This window comes from Erinaceus europaeus, chromosome 2 (genome assembly GCF_950295315.1).
Source record: "Erinaceus europaeus chromosome 2, mEriEur2.1, whole genome shotgun sequence".
In the NCBI taxonomy this organism is placed as follows: Eukaryota; Metazoa; Chordata; class Mammalia; order Eulipotyphla; family Erinaceidae; genus Erinaceus; species Erinaceus europaeus.
Window position 1 is genome coordinate 137,439,327 of NC_080163.1, and position 6,394 is coordinate 137,445,720.

At 41.7% G+C, this 6,394-nt stretch overlaps 1 pseudogene; it reads left to right on the top strand.

Moving 5' to 3' along the window:
* Positions 1–401: 401 nt before the first annotated feature.
* LOC103114853 (glycine N-methyltransferase-like) lies at positions 402–1,890 on the top strand (annotated as a pseudogene).
* The last annotated feature ends 4,504 nt before the right edge of the window (positions 1,891–6,394 follow it).

A 6,394-nucleotide genomic window follows, 5' to 3' on the forward strand; every position in this document is an offset into this window, starting at 1 on the left:
AAATTATCTCTAAGACTTCCTAAGAACTGAAGTAGTTAATATGGGTGGAGGGGAGAGGGGAGGCAGGGTAGTATACCCCTGTAGTCTTAAAACCCTGTAAACCTTTATTAATAAAATTTACATAAATCAAAGAGAGAAAGGAAAGAAGGAAGGAATGACCAACCTAGCAATATAGGCAATAAGATAAGGTACAACACAGAGATGGAGTAGTAGGGTTTTAATTCACTCAACAGGGGACAGCCAAATAACTCTCTTAGATAGTGTGCTGCTTTGCCATGTCCACAATTCAGGTTTGAACTTGGCTTCCACTGCACTGAAGGAAGTTTCAATGCTGCAGACTCTACCAAAAAAAAATTTTTTTAATTTAAAAAAATAAAATGCGGGTTTCTCCTGCTGGCAGGATGGTGGACAGCATGTACCAGACCCATTTGCTAGGGGTGGTGACAGAAGGGCTCCCAGACCAGAATGCCGACGGGGAGGTGGCACACTGTGGCAGCTCTACATCAGGGACACCAGCAGCCACACCACTGAGTACAAGTCCTGGCTGCTGGGGTTGCTGTATCAGCCTGGCTGCCAGCGGGTGCTCAACGTGGCCTGTGACACCAGGGTGGACTCCATCATGCTGGTGGAAGAGGGCTTCATTGTGATGAGCATGGATGCCAGTGACAAGATGCTGAAATATGCACTCGAAGAGCGCTGGAACTGGTGTCATGAACCTGCCTTTGACAAGTGGGTCATTGAGGAAGCCGACTGGATGACTCTGGACAAAGATGTGCCCTGGCCAGCAGGTGGTGGCTTTGATGTTATCATCTGTCTTGGAAACAGCTTTGCCCACCTGCCAGACTGCAAAGGAGACCAGAGTGAACACCAGCTGACACTGAAGAACATAGCAAGCATGGTGAGGCCAGGGGGCCTGCTGGTCATTTATCACCACAACCATATCCTCAGCATGAGCTGTGCTCCTCCAGGGAAGAACATCTACTACAAGAGTGACTTGACCAAGGACATGACAACTACTGAGCTGACGGTGAACAACAAGGCCCACATGGTGACCCTGGACTACACTGTGCAAGTGCCAGGGGCAAGGGAGGATGGCACTCCAGGACTGAGTAAGTTCTGGCTGTCCTACTACCTGCACTGCCTGGCGTCCTTCAAGGAGCTGCTCCAAACTGCTTTCAGGGGGCAGTGCCAGCACAGTGTCCTGGGTGACTTCAAGCGATACCAACCAAGCCAGAGCTATGTCCCCTTCTACTTCATCCACGTGCTCAAGAGGACAGGCTGAGCAGGGCCTCAGTCCCGGAACCTGCTGCATAGGCACTACTGCTAGGCACTTCCTGGGAGGTGGGGACACCCCAGCCACACACCAAGTCCAGCTCCCAGAACACATCCTAGGGGTGAAGGTGGAGAGCTGACAGTAGTGAACATACAGGGATTAGAGTTCAGGCAAATGGGAGGGTGAACAATAAGATCTGTGCCTTTTTCAGTTAAATAAAATAAAATAAAATAAAATAAAATAAAACTCATCAAACAACAATTTACAATGTATATACTACAGGCAAAAAGTGAAGGTGATCCATCACCCAGTAAGACAGTACATCAACATGCAATTAACTATCGTCTGTCAATGAATAATGAAAATCCGAAAGACCGGAAAGAAGACATGACAGATTAAAAAAAAAAAAAAAAAAAAAAGACTAAGGAGGGAGCTGGGCAGTAGCACAGTGGGTTAAGCGCACATGGTGCAAAGCGCAAAGACCAGCATAAGGATCCCAGTTCGAGCCCCCAGCTCCCCACCTGCAGGGGAGTCGCTTCACAAGTGGTGAAGCAGGTCTGCAGGTGTCTGTCTTTCTCTCCCCCTCTCTGTCTTCCCCTCCTGTCTCCATTTCTCTCTGTCCTATCCAACAACAACAATGATAACTACAACAATAAAAAAAAGAAAAAGGCTAAGGAACTAGTAAAATAGGGTTTTTTATTGTTGTTTGTTTTGTTTTTTGTATTTGCTACCAAGGTTATCACTGGAGTTCAGGTGGCTACAAGTCAAATCTACAACTTCCAGTAACCATTTTTTCCTTTTTTGTTGTTTTTTATTCTTATTTAATAGAACAGAAAGAAACTGAGAGAGGAGGGGGAGATAGAAAGGGGTGGGGAGCAGTGGACACTTGGTTAAGTACACATATTAGCATGCATAAGGACCCAGGTTCAAGCCCCCACTTCTCACTTCAGGGGGGGCCACTTCACAAGCAGTGAAGCAATCTGCAGGTGTCCATCTTTCTCTCTCCCTATCTCCCCTCCCCTCTCAATTTATCTCTGTCCTATCAAGTATAATACAAAGGAAAAGGAAGGAAGGAAAGAAGGGAGGGAGGAAGGAAGGAAGGATAAAATGGTTGCTGAAAATAGTGGATTTGCAGTTCTGGCACTGAGCCCCAGCAACAACCCCGTGACAATAAAAAAGAAAATAAAAAAAGAGGATCGAGAAAGAGAGGAACCTGCAGCACCTGCATGTGCCCTCAACCATGTCCATCACCACCTGGCCCCTAAAAAAGTTTTATTAGTTGCTTGTAAAAGAGAATTCAATTTAAATCATTAGTGGATTAAATATATATATATAGAACAATTTAGAAATAAAATCAAAGATAATTTTAACATAGTAAGTAGTAGGTGAAAAAAGGAAAAAAAGAGAAAAAGAAATATGCTAAGATTCATGTTTTGTACAAGTATAAGAAATATGCAATAATTAACTTAAGCACAGGAGAAAAAAATACTATGGAAATTATTTATAATTCCCAAGTATCAGAGAAAATAATGGATGAGGGACATACCATATGGAAAAAGTTATAAATTAAAAAATGGCTAGGGGAAAGACATGGATCCAGAGGGCTCTGAACTCCAACTCCATCAGGACCCAGAGAGAAGAGGAAAAAAGGAAGGACATTCAGAAGTAGTAATAAGTGTAGGTGTGACTTAGAAATGGAAAGAAGTCAGGGCCATGAAAAAAATAGGCAAATATATATACAGTCATAAAAACAATAGTCCCTATCTGTGACCTAGGGAGAATTACTATAGCTTCCAGTGGAGGGAATGGGGATAGAATTATCTGGTGGTGGGAATGGTGCAATAATTTTGTATATCAATATTAAGTCACTAATAAAAGTAAAATTTAAAAAATGGTGAGGGAAAAACTGAACCAAGAAAGCACCATAAATTGAAAAGAAAGCATCTCAGGCAGAAGGTAATTAACACATAAATAAATATCCATTTTAAAAGACATAAACTCTCAACCCATGCTGGAAATTTCGTTACACCAAAGCAAAGGACTCTGGAGAAGAAGGGCAAGGAGAAGCTGGGGTGGGGGGGGGGGGGGAGGGTGCGGTGCTGGTGTCTTGGTGCAGAATGGTGGAAAGGGGGTGAAAATATTTTCTAAGTACCTAACATGGGAAGAAGAGAGATTGTACCCATGTGTCACCAACTGTACTATAAACCATTAACTCTACAATAAAATGATAAAAAGCAATAGTAAATGATGAATATATACTTACCCTTAAAAAAAAGTAGATGCTAAATAAAACATTCCTAAAATTTTCATTTGCAAGTATGAAACAAAGGGATAAAATAAGATGTTCTAAGTAATAGTGACTTAAAATAGATAAATTAGGGCACAGTGATTATAGTCAATACTACATCATAAGGTTACACAGGCCCTGTGCTAAATATAAATACATATGGGCCCTCGGTCAGGTGTAGGGGGTAAACAGTTAATTTTAGTCATAGTCAGCAATTTTAGTCATTAAATTTAGTCATTCAAGATTGGGAGCTACTCTCTGCCCTAAGCCAACTTTAGTCTAGCCTTAGTCTCAACCGTGACACCATCTGCTCGGATAATATTTTTGTCCAACTCCGTATTAGCTATCAAACTCAAGTAAAAACTACAATAGTCATAGGCCCCTAGGAACATACCTAAAATAGATTTCCTCACTTCTTTCCACTCTAAGATCCCTATTTTTATCTGTTTTATTCCTACATTTTAGTTTCTGTTCATTAATCATTTTGTCCTGCTTTGTATCTTACTGACTTCCCTGGGCAGACGACCTCACCAATGTGTCCTGGAACCTCTCCTCTCTGAAGCCCTGCCCCACTAGAGAAAGATAGAAACAGGCTAGGTGTATGTATTGACCTGCCAATGCCCATGCCCAGCAGAGAAGCAATTACAGAAGCCAGACCTCCCACCTTTTGTATTCCAATAAGAATTTTGGTCCATACTCCTAGTGGGGGAGAAATGGTAGGGGGAAGATGACCAGAGAGCTCTGAACTCCAACTCCATAAGGACCCAGAGAGAGAAGAGGAGAAAATGAAGGACATTCAGAAGCAGTAACGGGTATGGATGTGACTTAGAGAGGAAAAGAGGATGGATGGGACCGTGGAAAAGTATGGGCAAAAATATACGGCTAGAGACAGACAATTGTAGAAATAGTGGTCAGCCCGTATCTATGACCTTGGAAGCACTACTGTAGCTTCCAATGGAGGGAGTGAGGACACAGAACTCTGGTGGTGGGAATGGTGTGGAATTATATCCATTATCTTATAATTCTGTAAATCAATACTGTCACTAATAAATTTTTAAAATACTACATCACAAACTATAAAGTTGCTAAAAGACTATTTCTTAATTGTTCTCACCACTAAAAAAATAAAATAATCATGTAACATAATAGGTGTTTTGAAGCTCTGCAATACATAATTTCCAATCAACTATTTGTATACCTTAAATTTATAAAATACTATGTGTCAATTACAAATCATGTGTAATAAAAAAAAGTTTCAAAGAAAATAGAAGTGAATTTCTACCTCTTACTACACTGCCTCCACAAGACTGTTGTACCAGTCTTTATACATGCCTTGAATGGATTTCTGTTTTATTGCCACATCAATACCTTGCCACTCAGGTTCTGGATTAAATGTGACACCACCCTCACTTGGATATTACATTCAACATGAACTGAGGTCTTTGCTAACTTTTTTTTTTAAGTTTTGTTGTAGTTATTATTGATGTCGTCACTGTTGGATAGGACAGAGAGAAATGAAGAGAGGAGAAGACAGAGGGGGAGAGAAAGATAGACACCTGCAGACCTGCTTCCCTGCTTGTGAAGCGACTCCCCTGCAGATGGAGAGCGGGAGGCTCCAACCGGTATCCTTACACCAGTCCTTGCACTTTGCGCCATGTGCAGTTAACCCGCTGCGCTACTGCCTGACCCCTGCTTTGCTAACTTTTTGACTTTTTCTCACTAATATTTTTATTATTGATTTAATAATGGCTTAAAGATCATAAGATTACAGAGGAGTAGTTCCACACCACACCCACCACCACAGTTCTGTACCCTCCCCTTCATCCAAGGATAACCATGACAGTTTTCATAAAAATTCTAGTGACAGTTCAACTATTTTTTTTATTCTTCACATTCATGTGTTTCATCATTATATTACACATATAAACAAAACAATCTGGTATTTCTTCTTCTGAGAAATGCAGGTCATTTGGTAACAGATACAGACTATAGCAACAATAGTTCTTGAACACAAATACCAAACTAAAAAGCCTTAAGAATAATACATGTTAAGAAGGATGAGAAAAACAACAAAAATGTGATGCAGGAAAGACTGAAAAGTACTAGAGGGGGTCGGGCGGTAGCACAGCGGGTTAAGCCATGTGGCGCAGAGCATAAGGACCGGAGTAAGGATCCCAGTTCTAGCCCTAGGCTCCCCACCTGCAGGGGAGTCGCTTCACAGGCAGTGAAGCAGGTCTGCAGATGTCTATCTTTCTCTCCCCCTCTCTGTCTTCCCCTCCTCTCTGCATTTCTCTCTGTCCTATCCAAGAACAAACAACATCAACAATAATAATAACCACAAGGCTATAACAACAAGGGCAACAAAAGGGGGAAAAAATGGCCTCCAGGTGCAGTGGACGCGTGGTGCAGGCACTGAGCCCCAGCAATAACCCTGGAGGCACCAAAAAAAAGAGTACTAGAGAGAAAATAACATCATTTCAAAAGACATACATAGAGGACCAGGGCCCAAGAGATAGAGCACATGTGCACATGTATTGTAAGTTAGGGGAATATATGCCTTAACGCAAAAGTGCACAATAGTTTACAGTGACTCAATAAGTGTAGCAAGCAAGTAGAAAAACCTAGAAAAAAGACACCATAAAGCATAATCAAATAGTTTCTACTTAGACCTAGATATCCTCCTCAGTTCCTATTTTACTTCCTATTTTACTTCCCTCAATCACTCCACGGCTAACTTTGTCAGACAAAGTAAGGACTATAAATGCTGGACAAGGGCAAGAGACTGACATGCTTTAATAATGGCTCTCTTGGTCACTACTAGGCCACGTCATCTC